The 13,109-nt window shown below is 34.7% G+C and overlaps 1 protein-coding gene across 1 annotated transcript in view; it reads left to right on the forward strand.

Moving 5' to 3' along the window:
- Nucleotides 1–12,290: 12,290 nt before the first annotated feature.
- LOC145159253 (putative UPF0481 protein At3g02645) overlaps nucleotides 12,291–13,109 on the forward strand; it is a 4,558-nt gene continuing 3,739 nt past the window's right edge. Inside the window, exon 1 of the mRNA XM_079078189.1 lies at nucleotides 12,291–12,362. The gene's annotated coding sequence lies outside the window, so the exon portion shown is untranslated. The remainder of the gene's footprint in view (nucleotides 12,363–13,109) is intronic.

The following is a 13,109-nucleotide window of genomic DNA, read 5'->3' on the forward strand; positions in this document are numbered from 1 at the left end:
AATTGAACACGTCAATTCCAGTCAGGGCTCGGCCAAGCACTTTAGATGTCAGCACCAAATCATCGAGGGGCCCATAGATATCGCTTCTCCTATTAAGGCAGAAGGAACGAATAAACTTCGACTACATAGTTTTTGCCTATTTCATCATGTCACACATGGACATACCCTTTATAACTACCAGTTACGGTTAGCGTTGGAGTAGACCAATGCATAACAAAATCATAGAGCAAAACCCCACATGTATCTAGGTTTGAAGAATAGAAGATATTATCGTCTTAGAATTACTCGTGACTGAATCCATGAAGTAATCTCTAAGCGTGGGTTGGTCCAATACTTAAATCTCTATTAAGCACTCATGAGTGTTAGCGCAATCACTATGTTATGTCCGATCAATATAGACAATCCACTAATACTCATGACAGTCTTGAATCACTACTTACTTCCAAGAGTATGACCGACTGTGGACGTTTGAGTAAATTAATACTCGGGAAGTGGGTTCCAAACATGCAAAAGTGAGAATGCAGTGATAGGCTAATTGAAATGACCGAAATCCATCATATATTAAGATCACCACTTAATAATCGCCAAATCAAATTAAAACTTATACCGCTTACAGTTCTCGGGTTTTAAAACAAACCAAACTAAGAGTTTTTTAAGCCAATTCACTTGCAAATTTAATGTCTCTCGACTATGTCTGACTGTCAGACTTGGTCAATGACATCGGCTTATGGAATGGATCGACAAGATTATCTTTCGATATGAATCATTGACTATGATGTCTTTACATTTGACTTACTATCAAATGTGTTGGTACTTACTGAGTATGTTTCATGTGAGCTCGTATGACTTGGGATCCATACTCGAGGTAAGTTCACCCAAAGTCACAAGAAACTTCATAAGGACCATCAATGATTGAATTTCAACAAAGATGACACTAATAAATCTCTTTCAGTCACATTGTCCACTTTGCAATTTAACCAACTACAATATACTCTAAGTATGTTAAATCCACTATGGTGTATTACCTGGTACTCTTTCAAGCTAATATATCACCATTCAGTAAAAGCATGAATTCCGACTGCGAACGGAATTGCCTTTATTAGTGGGGAACTTAGCATCAATGTAACTCTTACAATGATCTCTTCCATACTGTCAAGATCATCTCGTCTGTCCTCCAAGGACACTTAAGAATGTTCTTGATCTTGATTCATTGATTCTTGCCAAATTGATCTAATCAAACTTGTCATGTTCAAGGCATACGAGTCATTAGATCAAGTACATGTCATGACATTTATGATCGATCCCATAGCAGAAGCATGTGGGACACGACTCATTTGCTTTAGCTCAATAGTAGAACTAGGACATTAGCATTGCTCAATGTCATGCCAGCCTAAACTCCTTTTTGAGTTCTGCATGTCGAGTTTCCTCAACATTCAATGTACTTTGGCTTAATCCAATAAATCACTTTGATCTATCTCCATAGATCCTTATTATGCACGTGTCTTGTATCTCCCATGTATATCATAGTGAAACAGTTCTCATACCAAGCCATGCTTTTACACCTGCTAATTTAGAATATAGTTTCCTATAAATCGTACATTGTCTATGTACAATACAAGGGTGACTACAATGCTCCCACTAGCACTGACATATATATGGCTTATCTATGTTTCTTGAAATTCAAACTCCTTGAACTTTTCTCATTGAAACAAAGATTTCAATTACTCCCACTAGCTTTGACATATATATGACTTATCTTTATTTCTCGAAATTCAAACTCTTTGAACTTTCTCACTGAAATAATGATCCATCTTGCGAGATGCTTATTTCGTTCCATAAATGAACTTGTTAAGCTTACACATCCTTCAAAACCTATCTTAGTTTAATTATGTGTTTGTTCCTATCCATGATTGTCTCTACTTGAAGATCCACTTGCACCTTAGGGTTAAGGTCAAGTGCTAGATCTACCAAATAACAACATACATGGATTGAATCTCGCTTTCCAATTCCTCTTTCTATGTTGTAGCCTTTAGGGCCTACCATAGCTTCCGATAGCTGGTACACTCTGATTTCTATCTACCAGTGACTCAAATACCTTAGCAATATAAATTCTTATATAACTAGGTCCATGAGGTCTTCTATCATATCTATATGGAAAAATGGAAATATGTCAGTTTCCTTAATAGCTCTTTCAATTCCAAATTGAATGCTATGTCCAACTTTAGGCTCTTCGTTGGTTGACTCTTGAATCTTACCAAGATCAATGTGGCTCCCACTAGCCCTTTTAAGTTCATCATACCTATTCCATGTAGATTCATCGTACCTACTCCATATATTCCATATAGGTTTATCATACCTATTCCATATAGGTTCATCATACCTATTCTATAGGTTTATCATACCTATTCCGAATACCATATCCAATACGTTTGAGTTTCCATTATAAACTATTCTGGGTTTCGCGAAAGCTAAGATCTCAATACTTAGTAGAAACCATCCAATTCATAATCGTTAATCCTTGAGGGAACGACTACGCTAGGTATAAGTGTCATAATATTGATCTTATACGGTACGACCGCCCGCCTGGAGTTGCAAGCTACAACTACGTCTGACGAGATGAATTTTGGCGCTGGCGTTAGCATTATCGAACATTACTCCGTGTTACAACGAGGTGAATGACTTTAGCACGCGCGCCTTATTATGGTGTCGGTGCAATAATAAAGTACAGTGTCACGAGTTCGGTTATGATTTCATTATAAAATCCCAGTTTTGTTTCGTTACCGTATAGAATCGATATTGGATATATACTGAGTTTATGTTCACTCATTCTAGTTGAAAGAAATTGTATTTAGTGGGATAGCTTGTGACTCAAAGTGATAAGTGTCGATACCCAAAAATTAAGTCATATGACACTTAATTAATATCATGACACGACTCGACAAGATTTATTAACTTACATAAAATAAGTTATTTATATAAATCATTTGTTTTTATAAGAAAACACAATGTTTACATGGGAGGAGTTTGCCCAACCGGTTAAGTGTCGGTTTTCAAATTAAGTCAAATAATACTTAATTATTGCCACGACACGATTTTACAAAGTTCATAAATTCAAGACTTATGAGTTTTTCATATAACTGATACAAATTCTTGTATAAGGTTTCAAGAGTAAAGTCGGTTATTTTACGTTCTCACAAAGAGTAACATTTCCTATTTTTATATAATTTGATATTCAAAATCTTTATATAAAAATGCATTTTGATATAAGTCTGAATTACTTATATGTATTTTCCAACTTTTGTACATTTGGATTTGAACAAATGGTATTTATGAATGAGTCATAATACATTTTTATAACTCAGTTATTTTATACTTTTAATAAAAAAAGTAAATATTTATAAAAGCTGGCCAACCAGCTAAATTTTATCAAACACTTTTGGTTATAAAAATACTCTGTGTCAAAGCCTGTAGAACTCACCAACAATTTTGTTGACGTATTTTAAATGCATGTATTCTCAGGTTATTTAACAGATCGGAAGTATTCGCTCAGAAGACTCTCCATTAATTGTATCATACATTTGTAAACGCCGGATGGTTAGACGTGTGTCACGATTTAGTAATAGCAATTATCAATGTAATTTCTATTTCGGTTATAATAGAAGATTATATTTGAACTGTTTAATGTATGTTTAATAACTGTGATTACTGATTTACGTCGCGCACCTCGGCGTTTCCGCCGGCGGCCGAGGGTGTGACAGGATGCGTCACGACTTCGGATAAGCTCCGAATTAATATTTTTATTTATTTATTTTATTTATTTAAAAACTTCAGAAATTCATAACTTCTGTATACGAGCTCCGTTTTTGACATTCTTTATATCCACGCGTAGGCGAGACTATGCTCTACAACTTTCGTTTAGACTCTGTCGGCAAATTTTGACTTTATTTTTATTATATTATTTTTAGTAGGCCGGGAAAGGAAAACTCCGTTAGAAATTCATAACTTCTTCATATGACGTCTGTTTTCGTCTGTCTTTTTAACGTTGGACTACTATCGATGAGATCTTCGATTCTCGTTTAGATTGTTTCGGCTAGAAACCACTTGATCTCATATTCGAACTTTAGGTTGCATACTGCTAAGTTGAAACTTCGAAAAATCATAACTTCCTCATACGAAGTCAGATTTAGACGTTATTTCTATGCACGCTCTCGGTTTAACGTATTCTACGACTTTCATTTAGATCACTAAGACTAAATATCGCTCTATCGTAAATTCACTATTTACGTCGCGCTGTGTCCTGCCGGTTCTGTCGCGAAACTTCGACAGGTCATAACTTCTTCGTTATCACTCGGATTTCGGCATTCTTTATATGCACGGAAACCTTGTGACATATACTACAACTTGGTTAAGATTATTTATTCTAAACACTCTTCTATCAAAAAGTCATTTTTGACGCTTATCGTCTCTAAATTGAATAGCCCGGATATACGGGCGTTACAATTATCTCCCCCTTAGGATGATTACGTCTCGGAATCATCAACGAAAATAGGGCTTGTATAATGATTCCATACGTTATATTTCCATCCTAAGTAATAACCATAATCTATATGTTTCTTCGAACGAGTATCTAACTCTTGGGCTTCTTGGCTGTAGGCGATGCTCAATCTTGCACCTGCTCCTCGTACTATGTTGGACGCTCAATTGTAACCTTCGAGTTACAAAATAAATCCTTATTGAGGACTCCTTCTTCTTCTTAGGATAAGTACTTTCCTTTATCTATTGTAACAGACCGGCGGGTCATGCTCTAATGATCTCTCATCGTATGATGCAACGCTTAGACTTAAGTCTCTTAGAGTCAAATTCCAGAATGGAATATACCTTCTTTCATATTCTAATGTGATATGATCACATTTTAGCATGTAGCATTTCTAGCTACTAACTTCTTTAACAACGAGCGCGATGCTATTGGTCGCATTGATTTCAATCTTCTGACTTAGGTCAGATGTTACATCGAACTTGGTTCTATGAACCACGTAACAAACTCATCGTAGTCGGACTCAATTTGATATGATCACTAAGGTCGGAATGACAATCATCTCATTAGTCATTACCGAAACAATGGTAACGACATACTTGAATAAAACGAGACCGATCACTAGCTTCTTTGTAACCTTGTGACTTTCCCTGATCCAAGCGTGAGTCCTGTGCTTCCAGTAGTATAGATCTCTACTACTATTCACAACTACTCATACTCGTCCCAAGTATTGTCTCGCAGTCAACCAAGTCACCATACAAAATCACACAGTCATTCAACACATCAGATAACAAAACCAGGGTTTATATTATTTCTTGAAACGATTACACAAAGGTTCAAGTTCACCCTATACTATGCCTCTAATAAGCTACACCACATGTTACTATTCACATTGCTACTTCATAACTTGATCTTTGGATATGAAATCCTTATTCCTGATTCCTCGCATTATTGTCTGCTTCGTCGAGGATCATGTGGAATGCCCTTGGCTTTGGCGGTGCCTCTAGCCTTGCTGCTCCATTTTTCTTTGGGCAGTCTCTAGACATGTGCCCCTTGCCTCCGCATCCGTAGCATACCTTATCATTTTGTGTACAATTCGTGGAATAGTGGCTGATCCTTCCACATTTGTAACAGGTTACTTCTTCGTTGCATGTTCCAAAGTGCTTCTTCCTGCACTTTTCACACCACTTGGCTCCATACCTTTGGGCATCCAGGTTAGACTTTGCGAACTTTCCCTTATTATCAGGTCTTGAGGATCCTTCAAGCTTCCTCTTCTCGCCAACTTCAGCTTTCTCCAGAACCTTTTCCCTTATTCGGGTCTCAACATTCTTGGCTGCCCAGATGGCGGCTTTCAAAGTGGGTGCTTGCTTGACCATTGGACCAAAGTACGCTGGTAATCCATTGGCAAACTTGTTGACCTTGGAAACTTCTGTTGGAAGTAGGTAGGGAACAAGCTTCATCTTCTCCGTAAAACTAGTAGAGTACTCGGTGACGCTCAATCTTCCCTTCTTCATATTATGGAACTCATTGTTGATTTCCAGAAGATCCTGCTCAGAGCAGTATTGCATCTTTAGTTGCACCATAACATCTTCCCAAGATATCTTGCCAGCTTATCCCTTGGGCATCGAACCAGCTAGTAGCTTCCACCAGTTCAGCACTCCAGACTTTAATAGAGGAATCGCGAGGGCGGTTTTCTGTCTATTGCTACACTCGCAACTCTCAAACATTATCTCCATCTCGGAGATCCAGTCCCTAACTTCCACTGGTGTCGGGCTTCCAGATAGACACAGAGGTTTGGATGCCATGAAATCCTTGTACTTACATCCCCATCCATCATTTCCACCATCTTGGTTGTTATGTCTAACCAACGGTGGGTTGGCTTGACCAATAATCCCACTGAAGTTCACTCCTTCAGACTACCCTTCACTTAATTCGGGCTGTACAATTGGCATTGAGGGTTCTTCACGATTTTGCTGAAGCAGACGTCTAGTTTCTTCCATCTGACGATCCAACATCGTCTGAATCATCAATTGTACACCAGCCATTGTCATTGGCTCAGGTGCTGCTACTACAACAGGTATTTGCTCGATTACAGGTGGTTGATTCCTGTTTTCATTTGCGTTTCCAACTCCGCTTCTTGTTCTTGCCATTTTTGATCTATACATTGAATAAGGTGAATTTAGATCCTCATTCACGATAGATATTCAATTCATCCTTATCACTCTGAAACGTTTACATGCTAGTTCTAATATCGTAGTCGTACGCTTAGAATCCTAAACACATAAGGTTTCCAGATCCAGTCGGCAACAAACCGTAGATCCGAACAAATAATATCATATATGGCAAACATATAACATTTAGCACATAAAAGCATTTTAGACATCTTTCCTAAAATAAACTAGTGCTCGTGTCTATAATATAACAGACACTTCTCTCACAATCTTCACTTAGCATTCTATGTTTAAGTCTAGAAATCCTACAAATTCCTAGTTCGCTTAAACTAATGCTCTGATAGCAACTGTGACATCCCCAATTTCACGGTCAGAGAAGACCGATTTAATATATGCTTTTAAAATAAAATAAGAGTAAATCCTTTGATTTAAAAGAGTTGCGGAATTTGTTCCCAAAACAAAATATGATAAAATAAGATTTATCAAAGAATTTCTTAAAGAAATGTATTTTTCATTATATAACAAAATTCGGGATGTCATGTTCTGATACAGACCAAAAGCATAAACGGCACATTATAAGCCTTACAACAGTTATATACAACTACAGGCCTATAAACAAAATAACTTGATGATTCATCCAACTTATGCTCTCGCGCCACTACCTGTAATACAAATAAAACTGAGTGGGTCAGGCTTCGGAGCCTGGTGAGCATATAGGGTTTTCAACCCACAATAATATAATTATTATATTTAATCATCAAACAATCAACCCAATTACCCATCCCCATTATCTTCTTTATTTCTTAAGGATTTACCGTAAGAATCAACTATCGTTTATTCATTCATTACTAAGGATTGACCTAAGGAATTGGCACAAAGTCCATTGCTGCCCAAGGTTCCTATAACAAACACTAAATCCATAGCTGCCAAGGTTCATCTACATAGTACTATATCCATAGCTACCAAGGTTCATCTACACAGTACTAAATCCATAGCTACCATCGTATGTATATAAGACACTAAGTCCATAGCTTCCAGGGTTTTTAGAGTACACCGGTGAACATCAAGTCCACAACACCTACAGGTTGTGAGCCTGCTAGTGTTCCAAAGGACCGTCTAGAATAGTCTGTGGTTGTCATCCCTACTCTGCTGAATGACGGGGCCATCGTTTGGGTAAAGGTTTCACTCAGTTTTCACCTGTCACCCTCATCTCATGATCTAAACCATCTTTCGTCTCATCCTCAAACTCATCTTTCATCACACACCAACTATTTCGTCTACCCATGTTCTACCCAACATATTTGTAGATAAAAATTACATATACAGTTTAACCATTTAAAAAACTGTATAAAACATTCCTTCAACATCCATATCATGTAAACAAACAATATATATAAACACATAACACGTATTTCATAGCAAATACTTCATATCTATGTGTTAGAAGAAAGTAACTACACATTCACTTGTTAAGACGATTGTCGGACAGCACTACAGCTCTTCAAATAATAATCTTCGATGAAACCGGAATATCTTCCAAAATCGGGCTTCTCGCGGGCAGAATTTCGGCTCGAAACTCTTTTCTTCTCGGGATCTTCGGGGCTTCGGGACTTGCTTCGGGTGTCGGGATGATACCGGGGTTTCGGGGGTATTTCTTGCAAACTAAAAGAAAGAAAAAGGGGTGAAAGAAGTGGAAATTAGCAAAAAGATCGGCAGCCCTCATGTTCTATTTATAGGGTGCTGAACCCCGATTTACGTTGGGCGTACTCCGCTGTCGACATGTACGCTGGGCGTACGCCTAGTACGCTGGGCGTACTGGGTGGATCAGACCGGACGCGTCACCACTTCGGATAAGCTCCGAATTAATATTTTTATTTATTTATTTTATTTATTTAAAAACTTCATAAATTCATAACTTCTGTATACGAGCTCCGTTTTTTACGTTCTTTATATCCACGCGTATGTGAGACTATGCTCTATAACTTTCGTTTAGACTCCGTCGGCAAGTTTTGATTTTATTTTTATTATATTATTTTTAGTAGGTCGGGACAGGAAAACTCCGTTAGAAATTCATAACTTCTTCATCAGACGTCTGTTTTCGTCTGTCTTTTTACCGTTGGACTACTATCGACGAGATCTTCGATTCTCGTTTAGATTGTTTCGGCTAGAAACCACTCGATCCCATATTTGAACTTTGGGTTGCATACTGCTAAGTTGGAACTTCGAAAAATCATAACTTCCTCATACTAAGTCAGATTTAGACGTTCTTTCTATGCACGCTCTCGGTTTAACGTATTCTACGACTTTCGTTTAGATCACTAAGACTAAATATCGCTCTATCGTAAATTCACTATTTACGTCGCGCTGTGTTGTGCCGGTTCTGTCGCGAAAGTTCGACAGGTCATAACTTCTTCGTTATAACTCGGATTTCGGCATTCTTTATATGCACGGAAACCTTGTGACATATACTACAACTTGGTTAAGATTATTTATTCTAAACACTCTTCTATCAAAAAGTCATTTTTGACGCTTATCGTCTCTAAATTGAATAGCCCGGATCTACGGGCGTTACATGGGGTGATTTCGGTCATACAAAAGAGTTTCCAGCAAGTTCTTTCCTGTAACTACTTAAAATAATAGGATATTGACATCAAAAGACGATACTTCAGCCTTACCTCTTTTTACCCAACAAACTACCATGCACACCATTCAATTATCTAACATACATCCATACCCATTCCTTCCATTTAAATCACGACAGAAGACTCCTTCCATTTACCAACACTCTTCAATTTTCCTTCTTCCATTTCCTTCTACACTCCAGCTTCATATTTCAAAATACTCTCAAGAACAAGCTTGGTTCTTCCCAAAGATCTTCATCATCTAAGTGGTCCTTAGAGTTTGGTAAGTAATCTCGACAACCCTAGTGTTGTTATACATTATTATGTAAATTTCATCCTCATTTACACACAAATTCGTATGTTAACCTTCTTAGGGTATTATAAGCTTCAAGGTGTTCATCAAGAGCATCCTAGTGTTTAGGCTCGAAATCTCTTCACAACACTTCAAATCATCCACCAAACTAAACCAAGGTGAGTTCATACCCCCATATTTTCAAGCTTTTTCCATGTTTTGGGGGGGGGGGGGGGGGGGAATACAAGTAAAACTTTGTTTATCCCAAAAATAATTACATGTTTTCATCTTTATGTTAAAAATAAAATATTATTTGTGCAAGTTATATTTTATACTAGTTTTGGTATAAATATTTGTGATATACATATTGTTAAAACAAACATAATCTATGTTATAAAATCATAAGAAATTTTTTGGCTGTAAAACTACATGGTTTTTGGAAAGTTTTACTAAAAGTTAGATTTTCTAGCAAAAATGGTTACATTACAGTCATTTACAAATTTGGTGAGTTACAACCCAAAAACATTACGTTTTGAATTTCATATTTTGATACTAGATACACATACACATTTATATAAAGGATTATATGAATATTTTCAAACAAACCAAGTTAAAATATAAACAGTATATTTTGACTGCTACACAACCATACGATCATTTTTAGAGGATACATATAATTACCCAAAAGTATAATATTTAATATTACGAGAAAAAGTTAGTCATAGTTCACGTAAATCTATAAATGCTCTTGTGAGACGTTCCTTCACTGTACCTACCTAGCGTACACCGTAAGTCCTGCATTATAACCAGAGTCTCCTGGAGGGAGAGCGAGACCGTTGTGTATAGATCTATACAGGATTGACAACCCCACACCTCAATTGTTCGCTACAGTTATACCGGCAAGTCTAGGGTGACAAAAGTCTACCAATTCTGACGCCTGAAGAACGTCGTTCAGGCATATCAGTCATATCAAGCATGGTTATAATAACTCACATAGGAATTAGCAAAACTACTTGGTTTACGGGAAGCTTACACTTCATTAGTTTTATAAACCGAAATAAAACTATATACTATTTTCAGTACAACATTCACTTACATCTTGGTCTTAGGGTTTAAGACTACAGTTCACATTTATGAAAATATTTGTTTTTCTGGAAACATACATTATTACTTTACAAGGAAAAGATACAAAGGAATTACATACAATTACAGTTCATATTAAAGAAAAAATATCGGATTTTCTGGAAGTATACAAAACCATTTTTTTGGCGAAACAATTACAAACCCTTTTCATACAAAATGCTTATGAACTCACCAACTTAATTGTTGACACTTTTTCAAAATCACTTATATTCTCAGGAAACCAGTAGACAGGTACTCAACCCTTTTTGAGGGCCGGCGTCGTCGTCTCATGTTCTTTCTATTTTTCAGTTATTTGTATTCAACTTTTGAACAAACAAAGTGTTGTAAACAATGCAAACTTGAATCATCGGTGAATGAATGTTTGTGTTGCTATGTTTCATTTATATTCAATTTTTATGATACAGTACATGAAGTCACTCCATCCGCCTCAGACGTTTCCGCCGTTCTGGTTTGGGGGTGTGACAATATCTATATGTTTGCCTGTGCTTGTATGGTTGTGTGCTTGTAAAAAAAACAAACAAAAGTCGTTGATATTATAAAAATCTACTTTCAAAGTACAATACTTACTTTATTATACTAGCGTATTTTCAATTTGTGAGATTTGTTACATTAAAACAAAAATGAAAGTGTTATTCTCAAGTAAGGAATCATGGATGCGAAAAAAATATATTACTCTAAAAACATAGCTATGTTTTCGTTATAATACATATTATTTTTAATTTGTCAACCCTGTGTAATATAAAAATTTTAACCTAACTTAAATTTGCTATATATCATACTCTAATTAATTTTGTCATATGTCATTTTATGATTATTCTAAATTAATATTTGTCCATATATATTTTTATAGTTTTTTTTTACTTTATTAAATTCCACATAATATTTAAATTTAATAACTACAATAAATGTAATAATAATTGGAATCAGTTTCATAAATAAACTTACCTTTTAATTTCAAAATACCTAGATTAAAGACCCATTAATTTCCTATGTTTATTTATGTAAATTATATGTTTAAATTTAAAAAAGAAAAAAACAATTCAATTTTAACAATTCAATATTTTTTCATATTCTTATAAATTCAAATATTTAGACATTTATATTTAATTTTTTTTAAATAAATATATATAATACATGGGTTTCAAAATTAATATATAGTATATACAAAATATAATATATAATATATATAATATAATATTATATATAGTGTGGTGTGTGTTTCATTGTATTATATTTAGAAAGACTTTGTTTGAGTGAACCCAAATTTATTATCACATGAATTTTCCATCATACATAAGATATTTAGAAAGACTCTGTTTGGGTCAACCTAAATTTACAATCACACTAATTTTCCATCACATAATACTCTTATATCAAACAACCCAAATTTATTATCGTAAGAATTTTCCATCATACATAAGATATTTTGAAAGACTTTGTTTGGGTCAACCCAAATTTACAATCACACGAATTTTCCATTACATAATACTTATATATATACCTTATCACCATCAGACTCTCCTCAAATAGTTCAAAACTCTCAAAATATACTCTGCAAAACTGGAACTGTTTTTCTTATAAAGAATATAGAAAGAAAACAGGTAATTTCTTTTATGACGTATTTACTTACATATTGGCTATAGTTTATGTCATTTCAATTCGTTTGTACTATACAATTCTTATTTGTGTACTATTTAAAAAAAATTAAATAAAACAAATAAATAAAAAATAAAAAATAAAAAATAAAAAACTCAAATTATGAAATGGATTGTGTCTCTTCATTTTTAGTTGTTTGATCTAATACAATGGCAATAGTTCATGTTTGTGTAAAAACTTAGGAAACATAAGGGTTTTTTTTATAGAAAAGTTTCATTATTTTAATTTTTTTTTTGATAAAATCATAAATTTTTTAAATAGAAAAATCTCGATTATTTAATTTTATACGATAATCTTTCATTTTTGTTAAATAAAAATAAGAACTTTTTCGTTAATTTGAAAAAATATTAAATAATCGGTTTTTTTCTGTTAAAAAAAAGTATAGGACTTCATCAAAAATTTTCATAAATTAATGAGACTTTTCTATATAAACTTGAAAAAACAAACCCACTTACACAAATAATAATTAAGATGTTAAGACTTGAAACGTAGTTGAAATTTTTTTATTATACGTTGTTAGCTAGTAACAGTTTGTTTTGACTAACCCTGTTGGTTTTGACTAACCCTCATTTAGTAAAAGTTTATATTAGTATATTACTGTGTTGATTATTTGTTTTATGTGCACTAATCACGTATACTATGATCCGGTAATAGTAATATTGTCTTTCTAGTTTAACCATATCAAAACAATT

The sequence above is a fragment of the Lactuca virosa genome, chromosome 2, assembly GCF_052849685.1.
Source record: "Lactuca virosa cultivar CGN04683 chromosome 2, Lactuca_virosa_CGN04683_v6, whole genome shotgun sequence".
NCBI lineage: Eukaryota > Viridiplantae > Streptophyta > Magnoliopsida > Asterales > Asteraceae > Lactuca > Lactuca virosa.